Raw genomic sequence first — 27,332 nt, forward strand, 5'->3', positions numbered from 1 at the left:
TGTAGCACTGGGTTTTGGATTTTTAAATTATTCTGATATACTTCCACATATGAAAGAATTAGAAAAATAAAATAAAAATAAAAATAAAATAAAATAAAATAAAATAAAATAAAATAAAATAAAATAAAATAAATAAAAATAGTCTACTTTTTCTACAGAATTGGGACTAGAGTCCTTTGTTAAATTACCTCTGAATAAGGTAGGAATGGAGTGGTGGGAAGGGAAGGGAAGGGAAGGGGGGAAGGGAAGGGAAGGGAAGGGAAGGGAAGGGAAGGGAAGGGAAGGGAAGGGAAGGGAAGGGAAGGGAAGTTACTGAGTCTATCTTAGCAAACAGAGAACTTGATGTCTAATAACATTTATCAAAGGTGGGATCATTAACTAGGTTAATATACCCTTTGAAAATTAATAGATAATGCCTTTGACTCATTAAGACAGAACTTTAGATTTACTGAACATATGCCACAAGTGCATACTTGTTTTAGGGTTCCCAAAGTTAGACCAAGGGGAGAAAAATATTTTATATTTTTAAACAAATCTAGAGGTAATAGTCTACTAATTCTTCTCAAATTAATTGCTCTTTGATTTTGTTTAAATTTGCAAGGTAAAGTCATAATCAAATATCATTTAATATTGTCTCAAGACCAGTTAATTTTCTATTTTCAACATATCTGTGTTTAAAAAATACATTTTTCTGGTAGAATTATTTGAAAAGATTTTTTTAACTTATTCTATTAAATGTATCAGTAGGGTCTATAGAAACAGAATGTTATAAACTATTTATTTAACAGAAAATCTGAATAGATTTTCATAGCTTTCTTAGCCTTTTAATTTTAATATTTCCTAATCTTTCATCTTTACTAAGTTCATCATTTCTGCAGTTAATGAAATATATTTAGAGGTTTCCCAATTTATTTCCTCTTTATCCTATTTGCCTAAGCCATCTTGGCTTCAAAACTGTTTCTCTGAAACAGCTAGTGTTCTCTTGAAAAAATATTGCAGAAAAGGAAAAGTTCTCAGAGCCCAGTTAGAAGGAAGGGTCAGTCTAATAGGCTCTTATAAAGAAAGGCAAAGTGTCTTATAACCCTTACAGGTGCTTCAGTTCTGCGGGTTCTTAAAGGATGTTCAGCAGCCTCTGAGAAACTGTTCCTAATTTGTTCTGTCTTGGGCTTTATCAAGGTTAACATTTGTTCATCTCCTTCTTTTCCATTTTTTTTCTTTGTATATATACTTCTGGCTTGTATGCTTTGTTTTTGTTTTTTATTTCCTTTTGAATACAAACCTTAAGAAAACCTCAAAAATGTTCTCCATCATGCCTTTAAGTTATAAGTTTCCTTTTTTGGAGGGAAGTTTAAAAATATAAACTCTTTCTTGAGAACAAAGGTTATCTTATTTGTTTAATTATTTATTTTAAATCATTGAAATATGCTCCCATTTCTGTGAAATGTGCACTTTTTGAAATGTTCTAAAAAATACATGAGAGAACATAATATTTTTGTTCTTGGCCTATGTTATCCACTGCAATGAACAAAACAGAACAGGGGAACACAAGAGAGACCTATGATCAAATTGCTCACACTCAAAATCAAGATATTTCAAGAAGCAGAAGCAACTTTCATGTGAGTGTTGGAGTGAGAAGAGAGTCAGCAAGGGAGATAGGTTTCTGACAGAGCAGCAGAGGAGTTTAGATCCCAAGATGATACTGCAATGTGCAAAAAGCCCATACTGAAAATCATACCTGCAGGATTGCTCAGTATTACTAATGGTAGGGACTAATTTGAAAGAACTGACGCTCTAGCAGCCCCCAAGTCTCTCCCTTCCTAACATTGTACAATTTAATTGGCTAGTCTCCATAAATAGAGGAATACTGAGATAAGGAGTTCCCACCAACTGTATTGGGTTTACGTGTCAAGGTTTTCAGAGTGGGCGGGCTGCAGGGGTGGCCTCAGAGCCAGCAGCTGCCCCATGTCAGACCAGAGCCAGCTCCACACAGCTCCAAATGGGACCCACCACTGGCCAGAGCCAAGCCAGGGAGCAATGCTGGGTGGGCCTCTGGGAGAGCTGATTGAAGGAAGGGAAAAAAAATTGCTGCACAACAGCAGCTGGGAGAGTGCGGAGTGAGAACCAGCCCTGCAGCCCCCAAGGTCAGTGCAGCAGGAGGGCAGGAGGTGCTCCAGGCACGCAGCAGCAGTTCCCCTGCGGCCTGTGGAGAGGCCCCTGGTGGAGCAGGCTGTCCCCCTGCAGCCCACGGGTCCCACATGGAGCAGATCTCCACGCTGCAGCCCGTGGAGGAGCCCCCGGTGGAGCAGGTGGATGTGGCCTGGAGGAGGCTGCGGCCCATGGAGAGCCCCCGCAGGAGCAGGCCCCGGGCCGGAGCTGCAGCCCGTGGAGAGGAGCCCACGCAGGAGCAGGGGGTCTGGGGGGAGCTGCCGCCCGTGGGGAACCCGTGCTGGAGCAGTTTGCTCCTGACAAAGCGTGCCCCCATCCCCTGTTCCCTTGTGTTGCCTGGGGGGAGGAGGTGGAAGAGGGTGGCTTGGGAGTCAGGTGTTTTTAGTTTGCTTTTTTGTTTGTTTGTTTCTCACTGCTCTAGCTTGTTAGTAATGGGTAACAAATTCTGATAATCTCCCTATGCTGAGTCTGTTTTGCCTGTGATTATAATTGTTGAGTGATCTCCCTGTCTTTATCTCAACCACTGAACCCTTTTCGTCAGATTTTCTCCCTCTTTCCCTTTGAGGAGCGGGAGTGAGAGAGCAGTTGTGGTGGAGCTCTGCTGCCCACCCAAGTAAAACCACAAAACTAGTCTTTATTCGTACAAATGCTTTGATTTTATTAGGCTTCTGGATTTGTGGACAGCTGAGCTATAGAAGCTGTAAGCCATGCCATTACCAAAAAACTTAGGTGGAAAAATAACAGAACACTAGAAATTTACTGCATTTTCCTTCTCTTTACGTGGTCAGAAAATAGATAAGGAAAGTATTAGGCTCAGACAATGTCATTTTGCCCTTTTAGCATGCAGGTAAGATTACATTTTGGGGGCTTTTTCATCTTTCATTAACAACTGAATGTCTGTTTGCGATTCTTCTTAAGGAACATGTCCTGAACTCTTTCTTTTCAAAGACTGTTAACTGTTAAGAATAAACATGAGAAAAACCTTTAATTTATTCTTTTGAATTTATTCAAGTAACTACACGAAATTTAAAAAAAAAAAAAAGTACTTCTGTATTTGTTGGTCACCTGTGACATAGCTGTATGCATACTTAAGTCATTTCTTCTGGTGCCTAAGAACAGATTTACAAGCAGGGATATGGTATACACATTCAAACCTTACCTTTCTGATATCATAGGTAAAGCGGAAGTTTTACAAAGCGTCATGGGATCTAATATAGTTGGAGTGTCCAAATGAACAAGGACTTTTCAATTTGATGGATTTTTAGAACATGTTGAATTCTACAAACTCATAGCACATTACAATCAGTTGTTTTGCTGGTGTGAAAATAAGAAAATTTATGCTTTACTCTGTGTTGTGGTGTGACACTACCTGATGAGATCTCAGAAAGCTTAAAATAACAGTTGCTAGAATTTATAAGTGCTTGTACTGGGTGACATTTCATTTCAACAGGTGATTTCACTTCATATATGTTATAGAAATTCATTTGTAAAATTAGAGATGCATTGATGGTTAATTAACGGTATTTGTAGGGTGAACAAGTAATGTTAGTCTTAACTACAAGTACAGTAAATAACTTTTCTCTTTCACTACTGTATCTGTGTCAAATGTATTATCTGCAAATCATTAGCTTCCTAATCATGAGCTCCTCTTTCTCTAATCTTAATGGTTTTTCTTTCCTCTTTTCTTCTCTCTGTTAGTACATCCTAGGATCCTAAGATCTCTGGGAAACTCATGGAGTGGGTCCTACTAGAACGTATTTCTGGGCACAGGGAGGAGAGGAAGATGATCAAGAACAATCAGTATGGATTTACCAATAGTAAATTCGTAAATAGTAAATAGTAAAGTCATTGCCTTCTGTGATAATATGGTGTTATTGACCTTGGCTAGCTGCCAGACTGCACCCAGCCACTTTCTCAATCCCAGCAGGGCAAGGGGGAGAAAAAAAGAGGAAAAAGCTCATGGGCTCAGATAAGGACAGGGAGATTGCTCACCAGTTACCATCACATGCAAATGAGACTCGACTCGAGGAAGATTATTTTAATTTACTGCTAATTAAAAATAGAGTAAGATAGTGAGAAAAAAAGGCAAGCCTAAAAGAACTTCCCACCCTTCCCTTCTTCTTAGGTTCACCTTCACTCCTTCATTCCTGACTCTTCTACCTCCTCCTGCCCTGAGCAACACAGAAGGGATGGGGTATGGTGGATAGTGGTCAGTTCAATGCTTTGGCTCTGTTGCAGCTTCCTTCAGGGCATACCCACCTGCTGTAGTGTGAATATCTGCTCCAGTATGGTCCCTCATGGGCTGCAGGGGGAAATACTGCTTCACCATGGTCTTTTCCACAGGCTGCAAGGGAATATTTGCTCCATGCAGAAAAGGCTTCTCATAGCAGTGCATGGTAAGGAGAGACGAGGCATAAATTGAAACAGGAGATTTGGACTGGACATCAGGAAAATATTTATCATCTCACAGTCAGACATTGGAACAGCTTGTCCGGTGAGGTTGTTTAATCATTGTCCTTAGAGGTTGTTACAATTTGCTTGGACTTGCTTGCCTGAGCAGCATGGACTGATTTCATTATGGATACTGCTTGAACGGGAATCTAGACTATTGAAGGTTCCTTTAAGCTTCAGTTCTATGATTCTATGATGTATAAAGTGTTTCTGTGATAGGTATAGCTCTACCTATCTCTAGATTTCTATCTATGATATATCCTGTGTCTAATTGGCTGCATACCTACATCTTTTAGGATCTAACTGTGAACTACATAGAATCATTGAATCATAGAATGGCCTGGGTTGAAAAGGACCTTAAAGATCATCTAGTTTCAACCTTCCTGCTCTGGGCAGGTTTGCCAACCACTAGAGCAGGCTACCCAGAGCTGCATCCAGCCTGGCGTTGAACGCCTCCAGGGATGGGACATCCACAACCTCCCTGGGAAACCCATTTATCCTGTTTTTTCTCCTCAGTTTTAGTACCCTGTGCAAATTTCATTAGTATGGCGTCAATATTGGCATTCAACTAATGTGTTGATCCTGCTTTCTAGATAATTAAGATAGTAAATAAACTTGGAGAAAACAATGGCCTCAATATTAGCAGAAATTTATGTACTTTCAATTTTTCTTCATGCAGACTCAGCAGACAGACATGTTTCAGTTGCTTCAGATGTGCCTTCACACACTAAAGAGTAAACAATGCTGTATATTGGAAGTTATGTTTGAATTCTCTGTTTATTCCCTGTATCTTCTATTAATTAGAATAAGTTTTAAAAGGAAGTGTCTTAGAATGATCTAATAGTGGTATGTGAATTTCTGGTGCCACTGAAGTCTGTTAAATCTTTCTTGTATACAGCTAAAAGTTCAAGAGAAGGAAACTTTCACAAAAACACCTTTCTAATATCTGGGAAATGTTATTTCTTTGTTTGTTATACAAGCCAATGCTTCAGTGGAAGAAAGGCTAATGGAGCTTATGTATCTGCATAAAGCTTTGAGAAATGTCACAGTACTATCTGTATGAAATTAAAACTGAGTTATAACACACCTTAACAATCCTGCAGATAGATTTCCTCTTTGAAGCTTATTGCCAGTTTAATTTAAGCTGACAGTTATTAAAATTCAAGTTGCTAGATACACTTTTCTCATTGCAAACCTAAACACCATGTCATTAAGTTGTCTCTTATGCCTTGCAACTGAAACTAAAGTATAAATATCTTAATTTGTCTGATTAAGATTTGCATTGACAATGAAACATTAGATGTCTATAATGAGCTATGGCTTTATCCAAAAACCTCTGAAGTCAATTGGATTCTTTCCATTGACTTCTTTGACTTTGGATTAGACATTTTGTGTACTTTTACTGTTTGTTTAAATTAGAAACTTAGTATGTAAGAAGCCTGACAGACAGACAAATATGTTCAAACAAATCAGTACGTGAGAATATAAACCATTGTCTTTCAAGATAATTTTGTACAATTGCATCAATTAATAGAACAAGTCTAATATTTCAGAGGATGAAGGAGGATACTGTGCATTAAAGGAACAGAAAGTAATTTGTGAGTGAGAAGGATTAAATATTCCTTAGAAATTCCTTAGTAGCTTAGAAAAATCAGACCAAACTTTAAGAAAGAAACTTTAGACTTAATTTTAATTTTAGAACTTTATTATTTGCAATTTTTTATTAATCGTACTGAAATCAGAAGGCAATTTCTTAGAAAAAATAGACAAATTTATCTAATCATAGATTGTATAGAAGATCATGCCTGTGTAAAATGTCGGAAATAGGTAGGACAGCAAAACCGGGTAAGAGTCTGGATTAGGAACCAGACAAAGAAAACAGAAAGAAATGTGAAGTGAAATTAGTTTGTTCTTAGCTACAAAACAGACTCTGGATCATGAAACACATGCATACTTAGTCTGACTCAAAGTAAAGGAAATATAATATTAATAATTCAGTCATAATTAGTAAATTAAACCACTGAGCTGTGTAATATCATCTTCTTTTTTGCTGTTTATACAGGTTTGGCTTTGTCTATGCTGTTTTTGTGTATCAAAAAGGGAGAATGTTGACCTCCAAACCAATTAACATAACCTAACACATTCTTTCAACTTAAAGTAAGCACTATTTGGAGTAGACTACCTGTATCTACACTGAATAACACTTGGCACAGATTTTTCTGCAGAATAATGCTTTATTCTATTAATCTCGAGACATAACTCTGTGTGTATAATTTCCATTTCAAAGTATCAGAATTAATAATCTCACATCAAAAATTACAAAAATACTTTGTGAGTGGTTGCAGAGGGCATGTTTTTCTTTTTCTGAGGTGTAGAATGTGGAAACAGAAGTCTTACTGGGACATTGCTGCAGAACTGTCCCTAAGTGCCACACCTAGCAAATACATATCCATTAAAGTATGTCTGAAGTGAATTGCAAAGCAAAATATTCATTCAGTCAGACATTGATTTAGTTTTAGAGGAAGGTAAGGGAGCAAACCAGCATGTGTGCAGCACTGGAAAGTCAATGGTCCAAAATCCTGGAACAAACTTTCTGGTAAGAAAGAATTTTCTTTCTGGTAAGAAAATTCATAAGACAGAGAAAATCTATCTAGTCTTTCCCCTTAGCTATATTTTAGATTAGACAGATAGCTGCCCTGGATGACAGCTGAATGCCAACTCCCACTATACAGATTAGACCTTGTTTGTGAAGATCAGGCATCTATAGAGAAATCCATGACTTCCTTTGTAATTTTGAATGTAAGAAAAAATGTGGGGTGAAGATGTTTTTATATATGGGAATTACCAAGTAGACTTTGTTGTTCCCAACAATTTGAATTTCTTTTTGAGAAATTAAACTGTAATTAATCAGTAAGAACAAATAACACACACAAAAAATCAAGATGGAAAATAAAGAATAGATAGTTGCAGATGTAGAAAAAGAAGTAAATGCAATTAGCTAGAAAAGCTAGTGAATATTTGGTAGCTGAGTTGTTTTGTGTTGTTCAATTTGATATTACATGCCATAATAATTTTGATTATGATAAACAGTTAACAAAATTAAATGTCAACAAAAATAGTTAGGTTTTAAAAATAAAGAAGTAAAAATATAGCAGTGATGGCACATTATTTATATGCTTTTAAAATTAACTAAACACTTAACAATGTTATCTATATATGATGTTATACCAAAGTTAGGTATTTTAGTCTGTTATTTCCGTTACTGTGAGTTTAAGACATATTCTTGACAAATAATAATCTCTTGATGAATGAAATTCACAGACATTATGGACAGAGGAACAGCTGACCTGTGTACTTGTACTCAGTATACTGTAGCTGTTTGTGTTTATATATAAACCAAAATAGGATTCAAACAGATTGCATCATTCATGTTTAGTTTCTCACTTGTGTTGTTTGAACTTAAGATTCAAGTACATTTATTCTCTTTAATATTAGCTTTTAATATGATTGCTTATTAGCTTTTAATATGCTTGCTATATGAATGCTCTTTTTTTTTAATACATAAAATATTTGTTGACATTTCATTTTTGTCAGAACCATTTTTGGACAAACATAAACATTTGCAAGATGTTTATAACATTCAGCAATGTAATGTTGAGCAACATATTTGACATCTTTATTAGGAATGGACACTAAAGTAGCTTCATAGGTTTGTTAGGTATGATCTCAATGTAATAATTATGTATTTGACATCTAGCACATTCTGCATAGAAGAGATACATGTAAGTTAAAATTTTAGTAAAGGAATATTTTTTTTCCTCTTTTTTCCCCTTTTTAGACTTTATGAAAATCAGAATTTCATATGATAAAATCTTGTTTGTTGGACTGAAGTCCTAGATTAGCAGATTTCACTTTTATGTTTAAGTACTGATTATCTACTATTCCAAAGCACAAAATACCATTTTTTTATTTTAACTTGGATTTTTGTTTTGCTTATATTTAAAGGTTTTTTTTCATCCTGATTTTGACAAGACATAGCTTATTCTAAACTTTTAACAATATAAAATGTCCTGGTAAGAAAATGAGTTTCTATTTTATTCTTTTCACATCTGCTTGTAATTCTAAAAACTTTTGTTTTTGACAGATTATGGTTTGTATTCAAACCTCATTGAAATTCTAACAATAAAGTTTTCATATATTTGCATATCTGAAATGGCTTTTTTAAAGCATGATCATTAAATTCAAATGGAAAGCATTGATAAGGGTAAGAATTAAGCATGTAAAGTTGGTTTTGTTGTACTGTGACATCAGGTATCAGAAGTACATTAGTAATTTTAGGAATTATTGTTGTGTCAGTGATTTTTTCTGTAATTAGAATTGGGGAAAAATGACAAGTAATATTGTTAAGAATAGTTGGTTCTTTTAATTTTGCTGCTATGCATAGGCAATGAGAGAAAAATGGTTTTGACAATCTCTTTCACGCTCTCTTGTCCTGTACACCAAGCTGTCTCTCTCTCATCAGCAGACCACTTATTTACAAGAGGTATACTTTCAATAAAAGCATTTTTAGTGCCTAAACTGCTGGTTCCTGGATAAAGAAAGAGGTATAACAAAATCGTGAACTGAGTTTCTGAATGTAAGATAAGTAGTGTCTCCCAGAGCACGACCTAAATGAGCACTAGATTGTGGACACTGGAAGATTTAAGGTAATACTTGTTATGTGAGCATTAGAGAGAGAGCTTTTCAATTCCTTATCCATCTGGTAGACTCTTCCTCAAAGGAACCACCTGCATTGCAAAAATGCTTTATTTATAACCAAAATTTTAATGGTGTCTGGTATTCAGGACTGACATGAATGCTCTAGTACATGGGTAAGGTTTACAAGCAATATAGACAGACTAACATTAGGAACGATGTGATTTGACTGCGTTGAAGATTAGTTCAGAAACTGGAACTAAAATAGGGAACTTTTTTATAATTATCTCATTATTCTTAGTATGAACTGGCCTGAAAGTTTTTATTTCTTTTTTTTTTTTTTTTCAGAATACTCAAGAAACTGAGTGCTTCATTTTCTGGAGGCTTGAAGTGATAATCTTATGGCGGCTTACCTACAAGATGATTGAATGGATAAATAATAGAAATTATGATTAAATATATCAAATAAATACTTTGGAAAATTATCCTAGATACTTAATATCAGACACCCAAAATTAGAGTTCATCTTACATTTTATATTTTTTTGTCTAAATTCCCCAGGTGTAAACACTTATATTTTACTTAACCAGGTTTTGTATGAATATACTGCAGTAATCACCAAGAGCCACAGGCTTATAAGAAAATAAAATACCTATTTTCATAGAATGGTTTGAATACTTGTACATTAAGTGGGGACTGGGTCTTGAGCAGTGGTAAAACAAACTATTTGGATAACTTCTTCTGAATTAGGTGCAACAAACTATGCAAGAAGTTCATCATGAAACCAAGTATCCAGAATCATTTCACAGTGAAGTTGCACAAGTTTTTGCCAACACTGGGTGGAACAGTACTGGTCAATAAAGGAAATATTGGGAGCTAAGTAGCAGCAATTTAAGGTGAACAGAGAACACGTCTGACATATGTAAGCATCATATTTCATCATATTTGATGAAAATACAGAGGTATAAATGGCAGCTACTGCCCCTATAAGAACAGAAAAAAACAGAAGAGCAGAGAGACAAAACACTCCAGCAGTGTCTCCTCTGGTTAAAGATATGCTGAGCTTGATCAGTACTGTTTGTCTTCAGTATTCCCTTCCTTTTTGGTAGAGAAGGGAGCACTGCTTCTTGATTTGCCATTCACTGCATTTTGCTATTATAACTCATCAATCACAGAAAAGCATTTCTCTTTACTTCTTTGGATTAAGCAAACTCAAATTTTACGGAGCACTGTAATGCATGTGTGCTTTTTCTGTTCCACTCTTCCCACACAATCGGACTATTACTTGAGTGAGAGTAAACCCACATACTACGTGAATATATGCTTATGGATATGGAGTAATAGCAATAATGCCCCTCATATGATTTTAGCAACAGATGACATAAAGTAATTTTGTACTTTCTCATGAAACTGAGCAGAGAGATGAGTAAACAACTTACTGAAATATCGAAGAAACCCCACTGTTCTAGAAATTGCTTGCTCACTAGCTGAAGAGAGTGATTTCCTAGTACCATCCTTAAATATAAAATTAGAAGCCATATGGAGAGATTTAAGAAGTTTGTGTTTTCATCACTTGCCATCATTTATATGTGGATCCTGCAAACATCTAGAAGTGATGACTCAGTGGTCTGGTTATTTCCATTATTTGCTAGAGTTTCCAGAAAGCTATTGTATTGAAGATATTATGACAATATCTTGCCCTCAGAGTTTCTGGCTGATTCTGACTTGTGGTGAGTTCATAGAGGTATCAATGGAGTGCAAAGAGGTCATGACATAAAATTGTTGTTATCAGTTCTTATATAACAGTAACAAAATTCAGCAAGTTGTGGAAGAAATGAAGATCAATGCATAGTTCTCTTGATTTTTATATTTATTATCTCTCAACTATCTTAATAAGACAATTAAGATGTTCTAAATTCCCAGTTAACATTTCTTTAAAGCATTGTAAAATCTTTACATTGATTCTCTTGTATTAGGTTTTATATTAGGCAAAATGGAAAGTGAAATGAGAAGATTTTTTATTCTTTGTCATTCTATAAAGCAAACCAGCTGAGGGTAGTCATTGAAGAATTTACATAATAGTAATTCGTAAATATCATCAGTGCTTTAACAGCTATTTAAGCAATTAAAGAGGAGTTCTGCTATGCAAGGTTTTCTTAAGAAAAAGTGCAACTTCTGCAAGAATATGCAAAGTGGCTGTCTAAGTAAAAGGGCATTAGTGAAACAGAATTGCATTTTGGATTTTAAGCATTTCTGCAGCTATTTAGCATTTCTCTTGCAGCTCTAAGATGCCATATAAATATTGAAAATGATTATTTCCAAACAAGTTTTAAATATTAATCACTTTATTATTTTTTTCCAAGCCTCAGAGTAATTCTTCAGCTTAATGACTCAGTATTTATTTTGATCTTTCTATGCTCTAAAAAAAAGGACATATAAACCAGACGTATCAGTTGTCCCATTTTTCATTAGGAACTGCAGATAAATTTATATTGGATAGTCAGGCCTCTGATATCAAGACAGAAAAGTTTATTTTTCTTCCTTTTGGCTGTGCTGAATGTAGGGTTATGGAGCAGTGTGTGTTCATGCAGACTTTCAGAATCCCTTGAAATGGAAAGTGCTGTGCTAATATAAAATATGTAGCATTAAATACTACTTCCATGATAAAACTATGGTTTTCTTGTCCTGCAGCAATTTTGAGTTACAAAGCACTATTCTTTCAGGCCCCCAAGCAATGTATAGTCAACACAGTTATGTAAAAATCTAGTTTTTGAGTACCTCAGCTGTTTCCACCATCAAAAACAAAAACAAAACAAACAAAACCACAAACACATGTATTTTGCCCCTGGCAGCAGAATTAATTACCAAAAGTTAAATAAAAATGTTATTCTCCTGCCCTCAAGCTGGTTTAAATCTCTTTTTGGATATTTATTTCACTGCTATGTGATTTTTTTTATTTATTTTTTTTTTACATCTATGACGACGTGTGGCAATGCCTTAGATATGTATAGCTGTAAACCAACACTCTGAGCTGTCACCTTCCCCAAGAAACACATTGCTGGGAAATACTGCTCAGAATAATGGTAGGGAGATTGATCCAAGAAATAAAATTTTATCAGGTTTTATGAAATGCTTAATGTGCCAAATTTCTTCTGATCATTGGGACTTCAGAGCATCCAGAAACTGTCATAAAAAAGGGAAATGTTGAGTCTGAAGAAAGAATAGCTTAAAGGTCAGCTATCAGAGTGCAGTATGGTAAACCATACCTGTACACTCTTCACAGACTCTACATGTATAGATATGAAACGGGCTAAACAATCAGTTTAGTCAGGCATTCAGATGAAATTATTTTAAAATCCACTATGCAACATTGTAAACTTTTGATCCTTCAGAGGTCATCTGTAGCAAATCAGGAGTGATTTCCATTATGAGGTTAGAAGTTTAATTAAATTTATTTCAAACCTAGGGTCATTGCAAATATCTAAATATAACATTTAAATTGTTACAGTTTTCAGAATTTCTGGTAGGCTTTAACTGGCTACGTTTCAGTATTTATTTTTTTAACAGATTTGAATATCTGAATATTATTAAATTTTCTGAATATCATGAAATTACCAATTTCTTCCTTAGTCCTTTGTATGTGTTCTGTGGAAGTAATAGAAAAAAAATAATTGGAAGGAAGTTAAGCTTTTTTGTTTTGTTTTCAGAATTATTCAAGACAAGGTGTTTATGCCTATAAGTATGAGACACAGAGCTTCTCTGGAGAAAATTACAGTCCAAGACCCAATCTACATGATATTTTCAGATTTCCAAAATTCTTCATGTTAGTCCAGCTGGATTTGATGCCTTTCTAGGAGCTAAATTAATATTCAAGCTATTTCTAAGTCTTTGTAGGACTGGAGACTAATATATTACAGAATATTGATCTACAGGTAGTTAGTTAAAGTTTTTGTAGGACTCTACATCTAACAGTTTATATTTACTGATGTCCAGGGTGTACTTGACCAGGCCTTTACCCAATCAATATTCTATCTGATAAGAAAAAGGAGCTATTCACAGAACAAGGAAGTTAGGAATCATGACAGAGACATTTTAAAGTGTCACTGAGGATTTATTTTTTCTTTAGGTACCTAAGTTCGTAAATCATCTTCTCCCTAGTATTTGCCACTGTACTGGCCACTGTTTCTTTGCCACTGTACATTGCCACTGTTTCTTTGAAACAAAACTTTATTATACAACAAGTTGAAAGGTCATCTTTAGGTAGAGCTTCTAAATTGTTCTTCTGAAGTCTAATCTGCAAACTTTGTTTAATAATGCTTAAAATGAGGGCATGCTAAGTGTCAATCCTTTTGAAGGCATAATCCAATTAATTAACTAGAGCATGAGAACTCTCCTTTTTATATAACGTGTACAAGTCAAGTTACAACATCTAACAAAGTTTTTCTGTGCAACTTCATAAAGTCTTATGAACAAGATCATCCTGAACTGCATATTTGGAACTCCAATTACAAAACAATGTTACATTTACTTTCTTTTCTTCAGTCATCTGAAAGTTAAGTCTGGTCTAAGATATGTTTACTTTAATAGATAGCAATAGATATATCGTAGTCCCCTGATAATGAGCTGACTAGCAATCAGCTAAGAGACAAGAAATAAATAAATAAAATCCTAAAGCTTTTGTTTGTGTGTGGTTCATATTTCAGAACTTAACTCACTTTGGAAAGCTACGTGGCCCAATGGGATTCATCTCAGGGTACCCAAAGAGCTGGACTGTGAGACCTCTTTCAAATATTTTTGAGGGAAGGGAAGGGAAGGGAAGGGAAGGGAAGGGAAGGGAAGGGAAGGGAAGGGAAGGGAAGGGAAGGGAAGGGAAGGGAAGGGAAGGGAAGGGAAGGGAAGGGAAGGGAAGGGAAGGGAAGGGAAGGGAAGGGAAGGGAAGGGAAGGGAAGGGAAGGGAAGGGAAGGGAAGGGAAGGGAAGGGAAGGGAAGGGAAGGGATTTTGTGAACTGTGATAGATATATAAGGACAGGTTAGATGATTGAATTGTCCCTTCTGTCTTTAAACTTTATGAATCTCTGAAGTTACGCTTTCCAAATAGTTATAGTAACTTTGTTATCCGTGACTTCATATTAAGTGTCTGAAGTCTTATAATCTTACACTCACCATGTCTCTTGTGTTATAACTGATAAAGCACCTCTTATTAAAGTAATTCATATCTGAATATTAATTAAAATGTCTGTTGAGGTTTTATTTCTTATCTCAAAATGAGTTAATGATTTTTATGGCCATTTTCTTTAAAGAAACAGGTTCGCATTAGCATATTAATACCATCTACCAATAGATATTTTCAAGCAGTCAGCCAGAAATATGGACAAAGGATAAATTAACTTAAATGTTAGGAAGTAATATTTAAAATGTGTATTTATTACAGCCTGACATGTTTTGCTCACAGAGACCCAATGTCATTACAAAGAGAAAGGAAGAGATAGTATTGTTTTCTGAAGAAACATTATAAATAGTATATAATGTAGTAAAAAGGGAAACCTAGAAAACAGTCCAAAATCTAACTCTAGGGATGATGTTTTCTTTAGATCAGAAGACTTCTTCCTGGGCCCCATGATGTTGCTCTGTCCCTAACTGACCTCTGAACAAATTTAAAGAATAAATCCATTTAATGTAATTTTCTGCTGTTTCATACAGAGGTTACCAATTTTCTACCTGAGAGTGATAAACCATTAGTTTCTGTTTTGAATAGTAACACATATGATATGGCTGGGGGAAAATTTCTAGGTGTATATGAAAAATGAGTTATTAGAACAACAAAGTATTGTGCTTGTGAAACCTACACTGCAAAAATATTTTCCTCATATTTTCATGCCCTGAAATGTTACAAATACAAACCAATGTATATTGCAAGTTCTCAGAAATGAGATAAAAGCCAGGATAAACCAGAATCCAAAACACTTGTTAGATTTCTTTTAAGGGCAATATGCATTGTCAGTAAAAAATTGCAATGTGTTAAATCTGAAGTTGCACAAGGATAAGAGATGAGCAATACAAAATAACTGTCCCTGGAAATGGTCCTATGAATTAGATGAAAATAAAAATGAAGAGTGAGACCATATTTTCTGTGCTGGATTAAGCTAAATTGATTTTGTTTGGGGAAAATCAAATACATTCTAAAGAAGGATTCCTGTTATATGATTTACTATTATATCATAGTATAATATCTCTGTATGTGTATATGAAGAAGATTTCTATTATGATTTAAATCACATCTAAATTAAAAGAAATGAAGCAAATGTCAATACATCTATCAGTACTTTTTCAGAAGAAAAATATCTTGGACAAAAACAGTGCACAGAAAGGCCATAAAGTTTACTCCATCCTATCTCTTTTGCGTGTTTCTTGCAAGTCCACTAATGTCACAGACATTACAAGCAAAAGATTCTGTAAATCATCTAATCTCACATGTTTTATAGGAAAAGACATATTTATCCAAATATCCTAAACCAAATTAAGAATGTAAATTAAGCCAAACTTCAGTAGATTAGTATTTGAAAACTTAAAAATCTGTGCCATTTGTAACAGATAGGTCTGAGTGGTTGAATAGAAGCAAAAAGTTCTGAATATTTCAAGGTCAAAAACACCAAGACACAACTCACTGATCTACTCATAACATGTCACAAAAAAGGATGCCAGTTATTACTGATTTATTTCTTCTTGGACACTATTTGTCTGTCAGTAAGTTTTACTCAAATATTTTCCAAATACAATACAGAGAAGACTTCAATTTATTTCAATATGTTTTGGATTGTATCCCAAAGTACATAAATTCGCTCTGTCAGGTACACTGCTCAACAACTTCTCATTTCCTCTTTCATTATAATAATATGCTTCGGAGTTGGTAATTACAGCAGCTCATACAGCAACACGTCTAAGATCTAATGAATGTGATGTGGCCTTTTTCAACAGTTTCCTGTAGTAATTTGTTATACCCTTTCTGTTATTTGTTATGACTAATTATGAGGGTGGTAGGGGAAGAAGAGTAAAGGTTATAGACATCTCAGATCCTATATATGTTGATACTGAGGAGAACATAGCTTCTAAAGAAGTCAGATTCTCTTTTAATGACTACTGAATCATTATTGAGCTAATTAATTTTGGAGAAAAAGAAAGAAGGCTGTGAACAAGTATCGGAAAGAGGAAAAGATGCAACTTCTCACAATAGATCTTTGACGTCTGTCTTTTGCAATTGTAAGGGCTCTGTAGAAGGCATTCTTTTCCGGTAAGGTAAATTTGCAATTTTCATATCTCATTATTAAAAACGTGTCAGACATCTTCTTGGGACACTTTATCCACAAGAAATTATAATATTTAAGGCTTTCTGGGGGCAACAGGCCAACTCTGTCCTCTCATAGGCTCATATTTAACCATTTATCAATAGCTTTACCAAACAAAGAAAAAGAAAAAGGAAAAATATCAGAACAGTGTTTCTGAACATGGATTCTCCTTCCACTCATGCAATCTCCCGAATGAGGTAGCTTTTCTTGCATTTAATCTTTCTGTACTGTAATGGACACCCATCAGGATTAAGCAACAGAGTAAATTAAGAAATATTTAAACTCTAATCAGTAAATAAAGTTTTCAAATATGTGTGTTTTGCTATAAAATGATGTAGTAACTGATTATAGAGACAAAGATGTCTGCTTTCAGAGCATATCACCATTCCATATATACCCTTAGAGTACTTTGGAGAGCCAGATCCACACAGCAGTGGTGGCGTAAAGCTCTTAAAATCAATAATTATTCCAGAGAAGACAACACAAAATTCCATATCAGAAATGTATTCATTTTTAAACTTTATTTTCTATTTCTCATTCATGTGCATATATACTTAAACAGGTAAATTACTTTTCAAATATTCAAATAATTCCAGCAAGGAAGGAAAAATTAAAGAAGGAAAAACGAACAAACAAACATGCAAACAAAAACTCTGGGTTTTAATACCGTAAGAGAAAATGTAGTGCAGTGCTGCTATCACCATCAAACAATACTCTGTCTTCATATAATAGGGTATTGAGTGTAAGGTTATTCTATTGGTTTTCCAATTTTTAATAGGAAATATTCTTATTTTTAGCACAGAATAACAAATCCAGTCTTAGACATCACATACATAGTAAATGCTGCATTTTTGCAGTGTACAATGTAATGATATTTTCAAATAGAATTGGGGCACTGCTGAGGGAGGGATATGAGGAACAGAGGGATGTGAGCAACTAGAAAATAATTCTTGTTTCAGTTTTGAAAACTGAAATTCTTATGATTAATTTATTAGCAATTTTTAAAGATTCACCTGGCCCACACTACTACTAAAATACTGCTTAGCTGGCTTGCTCATTCCTGCAGTAATTCGATGGACTACAGTTAGACCAATGATGAAGTTGCTGTACAGTACCAGACATATGTGGTTTTATTTTTATAAGGTGCTAACCTTCCTCTCCATTATGTCTTAAGGTATTATTTAATACTGAACATTTCAGGAATGATCCATGTAGTCAGAAAATATGCTGAAGGATATTTCTTTCATATCAAAACTTTGTAGGACATCCCTTTGTTAGTCATGTTTATGGTAGAAGATCCTGCCAGTTTGTGGACCTCAGATGCTTTGCTTTCCGTTTGTCTGTTGAATGGCTGAAATGACCAGGGTGATGTTTTTCAGCCATAAGTACAGAAGATGTTGGAAACATTTTTCTTGGATCTGGACAATACTTCTGCAGTCTTTAATTGGACTTCTGCAATGTGTTCAGCCTGACACTACAGCTACAAGTAAACTGCAGAAAAATGTCATTAATTCATGGTAAGTGGAATTACTCTTCTAAAAGTGTCGAGGTCATTGACTGAGATGTGAGAAGGTCTCCTTATCTTACAGGAGTGCATTTTGCAGTTATTTGAAATGCTAACCCAGATTTCTGGATAGTAGACCCCTGTTCATCAAGCATATATAGACAACCTGTATGATAAAATAGAACACTGGCAACAGGCTTCCCTCAAGCATCTTAAAGTCTCTGTTTGCTTAATGGGAATTTTAAGAGTGCCTTCAAAAATTAATAATGAGTTATCGTAATGTAGCCAGAAAACTGTGAATCATCAGAACATCAGGGTCTCAGATTACTATTGCCTTTTTGTTGGGAGGTTGAGACAGACTTATCTAGTTCAGTATTTCCCACTTGGATCCTTAGAACAATCTGATCTTCTGCACTTGCTCTGTAAACTGGGGTTATTTTGATCCTGCTTCTTAAGCACCACTGATAATTAATCCATCCTCTTGTAAAAGTAGGAGTGTTAACCAGGTTAACAAATAGGATATACATGTGGAAAAATTTTATTGTCTTGCTAACAAGATAGCGTCCACCTTTCTTCTTTTAATCTTTAAATTTTCTTGATTCCAAGGTAACATATCTTTTGTTATTTTTACATTTATCAACATTTTTTTTGAAACAGAAAAATGGGTTTCTTTCCAAATCTGCATTTTAGTATGTAGCTTTATAAAGACCTAGGTTTTCCTCTGACAACATCTGCAAAGATTAGGATGTTTCAGCTGTTTTCTTTCTAGTCATAATCAGATAGTAAGATCATGTTAATTTCACCAAGAATTATCCTCAGGAAGTAAGTGAAGGCAGTTGGGGGGGGGGGGGGGGGAGGTGAGGGTTGTTAATAAAAAATCAGCTGCCAAAGTGACCCAATCTTACCTGAGATGTGGATTTAACTTTATACATCAAAGTAGTCCCTTTGAAGCAAGCATTTGCTACATCTGAGCATGTATCTTTTTATCATGATAGGCTTAATAACTCCTGACCTCACTTGCTACTCATCCCATTGCTAGGTCTCCTAAAAGATCACAAATACTCTTTCAAACAACATAGCTATTTCTGAAAATACACAACATTCATCAGGGCAGGATCGTGTTAACAGGGAAAAAAAATAGTAGACGAAATTGAGTAGACAAAAAAAAATAAAATAGTACTATAAGGAGTTGCTTGGTTTATTACGTTCCTGGGAATAGGAGATTTCCTTTCCAAATTTATTCTGCTCATTTTGGAAAAAAAGAATGGACTTATAATATATAGTGAGATTTCAGGAAATCTCAGGGACATATTAGTGAATTCACATTTCAGGTAATCTAATTTGCATTACAGAATAAATATTTTTTACCAGTAAAAATACCTTGTAAGTATACCCTATACTATAAACAGAATATGTCAGTAAGAAAGAATACTAATTAATTTTTAAAAAGAAATAATTCATTATAGCAGGACTTTTCTATTCATAAGGAATAGTACACTTGCTCTTGTTAGGGTAACATACTTCAGCAAGCTGAAAGTTTCCACAATGTTCTTCATTACAAACTAGTGCATGAGTCAATAACCTGTTACTGAAAAATACAGCTCTACTGAAATCAATTACAACTTCTATCTTACAGCATTTTCTTGACACCCTAAGATTCTTTTCTCGATATTGTCACACTAATTATAGAGTTATTCTTAAAATATAAAATGACATTTTCCATGTTCATATACACAAATATAGACCCTTTACCATGTATTATTTGATATGGGAATCAATTTATTTATAACAAGTTTCATAGGTCATTTGTATTTTGGAGAATCTGTGAAAGCCTGTATGAATTAGTTTGCCTGTAAATGCTGACTCAAGAGCTGCTAAAATGGATTGAAATATTAGGTTATGATCCTATCTGTGCTCATATATAAAATCTTACAGGAAGGCAATCAAACAAACTGCTACTTATTTCAGAACAATTCCATGAATTTATTGGGATAGGAATTGTTCAAAAAGATTCAAGAGAAATAAAAATAAAATATTATTCTTTGTGTTCCATGGTTGCTTTTTAATGTGATGCTTCCCCTCCTAGAATCCAATCAAATTATGGTCAACAGCTACTAGCCAAACTGAACAAAACTGCCTTTTGATCTTTCTCTCCCCTTAAATTTCAATTTCAAATTTTAGTGTACTTAAACAGAGAATTAGATTTTTTTGAGAGTTCTATTCTTCTATAAACATGTGTGAATTTCCTCTTGAGAATAAGAAAATGATAGGTTTACTGCGATGAAATCTCTTACCTCAAGGAAATTGGTACATGGGAAAGGGTTTCTTTAAATATTTATCATCAGAATATCAGAATATTTAATTCTATACAAGAACTTAAGATATTATAGATGTTATCATGGAAGACACACTTTATTCAAAGTACAGCTTTCACCAGTCTTGAATTACTAAACTGAATATGGGCTACTTTAGGGGATGGTAATGGCTTTTGACATGCAGAAGGTCAGAGCAGATGATCCTTAATCATTTTTTACAGTCTTGAACTCTATGAATGAATCAATCACATTGCATAAAGGTCTGATATAGTCAGACTAATGCTGAGTCAGTTTAAGCAGGAGTAATGAGCTGTGTGCCATTTTACAATCTATGCATACCCTAGTTCTTTGCCCAAGGGTGGCAAACCCGTAATATTTATTATAGGCATATAAAGCCTAATGAGAAACAGTAAGTGTGTAAATGAAAACTACATGTGGATTACCTTTTTATCAGGTTGTGCTGATCTTTTTTCACTGTCATTCAGACATTACAAATTCCCAGTTTAGTTCTGATTTTCCTTTCACTCATAGCATTGTTTCCTGTGATTTCTCTGCTTTTATTGTAATGGCTTTTACTGTGATTAACGAAAGAAGCTAGGAAAAGTATAAAGAAAATGAGACAAAAGAGCAAGTATATATATATGTGTATATATATACGTTTCTTCTACAAAATTTCAGTTATTCAGTAGAACTGTAGACTTAAAGAAACATTTGAATAAAATATCTAAGTATTGAGTCCTTCTAAATCCTGTCATCAAAAATGACTGAGGTTAGATTTTCAAAGATATCTAGATTCCTAAGTGCACAGCAGGAGATATAAAAAGTTAGCAACTGAGACCCCAGAAGTGACAAGTAGCATAACTGTGACAGAAAGATGAGAAAAATATTATAACGTAAAAAGAATAGTGAAGAGACATCTATTTCAGAGATATGATTCGATATAGTAGCTGTAACACAACTCTGACAATAAAGGTCATATAGCCCATCAGAAGCTTTCAATTGCTAAAGGAAAAAAAAAAGGGGGGGGGGGAAGGGAAGGGAAGGAAGGGGAAGGGAAGGAAGGGAAGGGAAGGGAAGGGAAGGGAAGGGAAGGGAAGGGAAGGGAAGGGAAGGGGGAAAGGGAAGGGAAGGGAAGGACATATTCAAAGATATAAAAATATAATAAGACGGTGGCCTAAGGATAATAATGCTGAGTATGTTTCAAATCATGAAAAAATGCAAGGGGAGCCTAAGTCTATGCTACTGTTAGAGGAAGTAAATTCTGTCTGTCTGCCTACAGTGAACTCTCTCCAGAGAGTTATAAAGTTTTGATAGCAATTGTCTGAGTAATGGAATGACAAAAAGAAATATAGTTGTCATTTCGGACACCAACAGTAGGAAACTAAGCTTCTTTGTCATGAACTACTTTTCTTGCAGTCAAATTCTGCTGTCAGACACAAATATGACCTTTTGTGTGATGGTAGCATTTTGACCAAAAAGAAAGTGAAAGAAAAGTTTAACTAAAACCTCAACACAATAAATATCATAAAAGACCTCAACAGAAGAATGTGATCTTTCTACTACTTTTAGAAGTGCACTTCCTCCAGAAGTACATGTTATTTTGGTCCAACAGATGAATGGAGTATACTTAAACTATGTACTTGAAGTATTATGTTAGAAGAAATGTCGGTAATGAAATTTGGTGGGGATACTGCATATAAGGTTAGATAAGCTGGTATCTCCATTTCCAAAATCTGTACATCTTTTTAATATTTTTTTTAATTATTATTTTGTGTATTTGTGATGATTATATAAACAGAACTGCCCCTTTTATGGACAAGGTGAGAACTTCTGTTACTTAGTAAAATCAGTAAAAATATAATGAAACTGTTTTAACAGTGATTTTCCATTACTTGGAATGTTCATCTTATCATTCCTATATCATATAGTAAAAAAAAAGCAGACCAAGGTAGTAGATGCAAAAGATCAGAATTGTGGAAATGCACTGGATTTATGTCACAAGGTCTTAATAGTAGGGGATGTTGGGATGAATGGGTTAAAAGCAGAAGACTGGGGAGGAGGATTGTAAATATGTTAAGTGAACTTGCAGCTGAGAATATATAAAGCCTGGAGAGCAGTAAAGTAGGAAAACATATATATCATACTTATTGCTGTTTATCCTGTGCGTGTTTGGCAAGTAGAACACTTGTGTATAGATATAGCTATTTGGTAGATTTGAAGGTGCTGGTGCAGCCTCACCTCAAGTACTGCGTTCAATTTTGGGTGTCACAATATAAGAAGGATGTAAAAATAGACATTCTCCAAAGGAGGGCAACAAAGACGGTGAAGGGTCTAGAGGGGATGATGTATGAGGAGCAGCTGAAGTAACTTGGATTGTTCAACCCAGAGAAGAGAAGACTGAGGGGAGGCCTCATGGCAGCCTGCAGCTTCCTCACACAGGAGCATAGGGGCAAGCGCTGAGCTCTGCCCTCTGGGGACAGCAACAGGACCCAAGGGAACAGCATGAAACTGCAATGGTGGAGGGCCAGGTTGGATATTAGCAAAAGCTTCTTCACTAAGGAGGTGGTCAGACACAGGAAGAAGCTCCTCAGAGGAGTGGTTACAACATCAAGCCTGCTGGAGCTCAAGAAGTGTTTGCACAGTGCTCCCAGGCATATTGTTTGACTTCTGCATGGTCCTGTGTGGAGCCAGGAGTTGAATTCAATGATCCTTGTGGGTATCTTTCAACTTGGGATAATCTATGATTATATGATTCTAGACATTCCCCTTCAGCCTGTGGACAGGACCATGGTGGAGCAAGCTTTATCCCTGCAACCCATGGTGTACCCCGGCGGAGCAGACGTCCACGCTGCAGCCCATGGAGGAGCCCTTGGTGGAGCAGTTGGATATGGCCTGAAGGAGACTGCAGCCCATGGAGATGCCACACAAGTACAGACCTCTGGACAGTACCGAAACCCATGGAGACAAGCCTCTACAGGAGCACGTGGTCTGACAGTAACTGCAGCCTATGGGAGACCTCATGTTGGAGCAGTCCATTCCTGAAGGATGGACCCCGTGGTATGGATTCATACTGGAGCAGGTCTTCAAGAACTGCAGTCTGTGGGAAGAACTGTGGGAAGCCACATAGGATCAGTTTGGGAAAGACTGCATTGTGTGTGAGGGACCCCATGCTGGAGCAGAAGAAGAGTGACCATGAAGAAGTGGTAGAGGTGAAACATTAAGGACTGACAGCAATCCCCTTTCCCCATTCCCTTGCACTGCCTGGAGGGAGGAGGTAGAGAAAGGTGAATTGGGGGAAAGGTGGTTATAGTTTGCTTTTTTTCCTCACTGTTCTAGTCTTCTATGAATAGGCAAATAATTGTATTAATATCCCTATGCTGAGTCCGTTTTGCCCATAACAGTAACTGGAAAGTGATCTCTCTGTCATTATCTCAACCCACAAGTGTCCTTTCATTCCATTTTCTCCCTCTGTCTTTTTGAGGAGGGGGAGTGAGAGAGCAGCTGTGTGGTGCTAGGCTACCTATAGTGGTCAAAGGATATCAAGAAAGATTGAAATGAAAGACATCTAGGAGAAAAAAACAAATCATTTAAAGATAATAAAAATAATGACTATAATAATATTTATTTATTTAAAATATATATTTATACCTTCTAATAACACAAAACAAAACAAATGTATTTAATGAACTTAGTAGCTAAACTGTAGAACTTGTTGCAAGATGTACATGAGGTCAAAAACTTAAGATGGCTCAAAAATGGTAGTTGAAATATAAATATTTTTTGTAGTCGTAGTACAGATAGGAGTAACTAAAAAAACCTTTGGTCATACATACTACATTGATTATATATAATGTAATGCATAGTGTTACAGAATAGCTCAGACCAAAAACAGAGTGGAGAGGAAATTGTATTCATTGCCTGAGGATATATGTAATTTTTTATACTATTTGTTCACTCTGATGGAGAAAAAAAAATGTTGTAAATACTTCCTTTTAAAAACTAGTGGAAGTGTTTCTTTGTTTTGCTGGAGAAGCAAATGACAGATGGATCAGAGAGAATCTCTCAGTAGCTGAGAAGTTATTTAATGTAGGAGATGGATCTAGACTGTATTTCCCTGAAAAATGTGGAACAGATTAAGCCAGAGAGGCAGAGAAGGGAAAACTCCAGTAGCATTCCGCACAATAAATGAGGCAGATGGCACCAAGATACTAGATCTAGTCACACAGATGCTCCTTTGTTTTTGCTTTGCCATAAGTGCCAAAAGAACATTTCAGAAACATTTCAGCAGGCTGTTATAATTTTGCAGAAGTCAATCCTGTTAATGGTCAAAGACAAAATAATGGGATATATGTACCTTTATTTTGCCTCTCTGTGGTAACATTGTGATATTACTTCATTTGCATTCTAAATTAGAATATACTGTCAGTCATACAAAGTACAAAGAGGTTTGTTTGTTGTTTTTTTTTCCTTTGCATTTAGAAATTCCATCAGCAGACAAAAAAGTGGGTCAAGCAGTCATGTACAAATGTAAATTATATTGAGTTAAATTCCAACAAAAGAATCAAAACATTGCAACTAAGTGCCTCTGAGTATAGTTCAGAGTGTTTCCTTTTAAATACCTGTCCTGTGGTAGTACACAACTGTGCTAAACCTCTTCAAGAAACATATATAGGTAAGCTTTATCTACTTATCATTTAGTTACAAAAGAATTCATTTTGTTTCAAAACTTTTGACATGCCTTGAAAAATCAATCTCAATAAATGTCAAGGTACATAGAGATAGAAGTTATTTGTCTGTAATCAATTTTTATGTGACAAAATAGTGAAATGGTGAGAAATGAATTTCTTTAGTAACACAAGTCATTCTGAGAGACATATGGATGTTGTAGATATTCTAGGCCTGTATGAAAATATATATATATATTTAGTGAAGAAAAAAAAAAAAAGAAAAGTAGTGGCAATTATTACTTTTCTTAGTGTTAGAATATATATGCTTTGCTTTTGTCTTCTTTTACACATAGTCTTTTCCCAAGGACCTGTCCTTTTTATGTTGATTTGTAGTACTCAAACCTTTACAGTGTGCAAGTGAATTACTTGACAATGTGTGAAACTGAAGACTTAGAGAATATTATTTTTCCCTTGGTATTGTTTTTCTTTCCATACACTTCCACATATGACACTTTGACAGCTTTGGATCAGAAAAAGTCTTCCCCTCTAGACCCTTTACCATCTTTCTTTTCCTCCTTCAGACACTCTCTAATAGTTTTATGTCCTTCTTATATTGTGGCACCCAAAACTACACACAGTACTCAAGGCAAGGTTGTACCAGCACAGAGTAGAGCAGGACAATCACTTCCCTCAACCAGCTAACAATACTGTGCCTCATACACCCTCCCCTGGTGACTCACTGCCTTATAGGAGCAGTGACATATATTCCCTTCCCTCATTCTGCCTCTGCCATCTACTTCAGTTTGGGTCATCTGCTCCAAGCTCAGCAACTCAGTAACACTGCTGCAGTGTCAGAGACAGACTCATAGAATCATTTAGGTTGGAAAAGACCTTTAAGATCTTCATATCAACTATCCACCTAACACTACCTAGTCCACCACTAAATCACATCACATACCTATTAAATACCCCCAGAAATAGTGAATCCACCACTGCTCCAGGCAGCCTAACCACCCTTTCTGTGAATAAATTATTCCTAATATCCAATCTAAATCTCCCCTGATACAACTTGAGGCCATTTCCTTTCTTCCTATCACTTGTCACCTGAGACCAACACCTTGATTGCTGCAACCTCCTTTCAAGTAGCTGTAGAGAGCCATGAGTTCTCTCCTCAGCCTCCTCTTCTCCAGACAAAACAACCCCAGTTCCCTCAGCTGCTCCTCACAAGTCTTGTTTTCTAGTCCCTTCAGCAGTTTGTTGCTCTTCTCTGCACATGCTTGAGCAATTGATATTCTTCTTGTAGTGAGGGGCCAAAAGCTGAACACAATGGTAGGGTCTCACCAGAGCCGAATACAGAGGAACAGTCACTTCCCTAGTTCTGCTGGCCACACTATGCAGTTCAGGATGCCATTGGCCTTTTTGGCCCCTTGGGCACACTGCAAATTTTCCCCATGCCCATACAGCTACAAGAGGTTGATACAATCCAAATACAGCACCTGTCATTTAGCCCTATTGAATGCCATACAATTTGGCATGGCTCATTGATATAGCCTATCCAAATCTCTCTGCAGAGCCTTCCTACCCTCAAGAAGATCAACACTTCCAGCTTGGTGTCATCTGCACATTACCAAAGGTGCACTCAATCCGCTCATCAGTAACACTGATAAAGATATTAAAAAAAAAATGGCCCCAATACTGTTCTCCCCCTGGAGAACACCACTTGTGACCAGCCGCCAACCAGATTTAACTCCATCCACAGTGACTCTTTGGGCCCAGCCATCTAGCTAGTTTTTTACCCAGCAGACAGTACATGCATCCAAACCAAGAGCAGCCAGTTTCTCCAGGAGAAAGTTGTGGAAAAGAGTATCAAACAGTTTTTACTTGGAGGTTAACAGTAATCATGAATTGTATGAATCATAGAATGGCTTAGGTTGGAAGGGACCTCAAAGATCATCTAGTTCCCCCCCAACACACAGTTTAAAAAGGTTTTCAACACCTACTACCTTCCTGGTATTGGGCCTCCCTGTTAGTGTACTGAATGTAGCTGGCAAGGTGTTGGTAGCTGGGAGGCTGCAGGGGTGGCCTCTGAGAAGAAACATCAGGAGCTGCCCTATTCTTGTCAGAGATGATTCCAGCTGGTTTCACAATAGACCCACCACAGGACACAGCAGAACCCATCAGCCAAGCTGGT

General features: G+C 35.9%; 2 long non-coding RNA genes across 4 annotated transcripts; both read left to right on the forward strand.

The window, feature by feature from the left end:
• The first annotated feature begins 1,875 nt into the window (after nucleotides 1-1,875).
• On the forward strand, nucleotides 1,876-10,468 carry LOC125181165 (uncharacterized). Of its 3 annotated transcripts, XR_010830567.1 has the most exons (5): nucleotides 1,876-2,141; nucleotides 4,510-4,660; nucleotides 6,680-6,774; nucleotides 8,623-8,690; nucleotides 9,661-10,468. It is a non-coding gene; the product is annotated as an uncharacterized lncRNA (long non-coding RNA). The 3 variants fall into 3 exon arrangements; XR_010830566.1 differs by having other exon boundaries at nucleotides 1,876-4,660; XR_010830568.1 differs by lacking the exon at nucleotides 8,623-8,690 and having other exon boundaries at nucleotides 1,876-4,660.
• A 2,849-nt stretch (nucleotides 10,469-13,317) lies between these two features.
• LOC136790512 (uncharacterized) lies at nucleotides 13,318-25,873 on the forward strand. Its single transcript, XR_010830569.1, has 3 exons — nucleotides 13,318-14,084; nucleotides 18,035-18,172; nucleotides 23,233-25,873. It is a non-coding gene; the product is annotated as an uncharacterized lncRNA (long non-coding RNA).
• The last annotated feature ends 1,459 nt before the right edge of the window (nucleotides 25,874-27,332 follow it).

The sequence above is a fragment of the Anser cygnoides genome, chromosome 3 (assembly GCF_040182565.1).
Source record: "Anser cygnoides isolate HZ-2024a breed goose chromosome 3, Taihu_goose_T2T_genome, whole genome shotgun sequence".
Taxonomy (NCBI): Eukaryota; Metazoa; Chordata; class Aves; order Anseriformes; family Anatidae; genus Anser; species Anser cygnoides.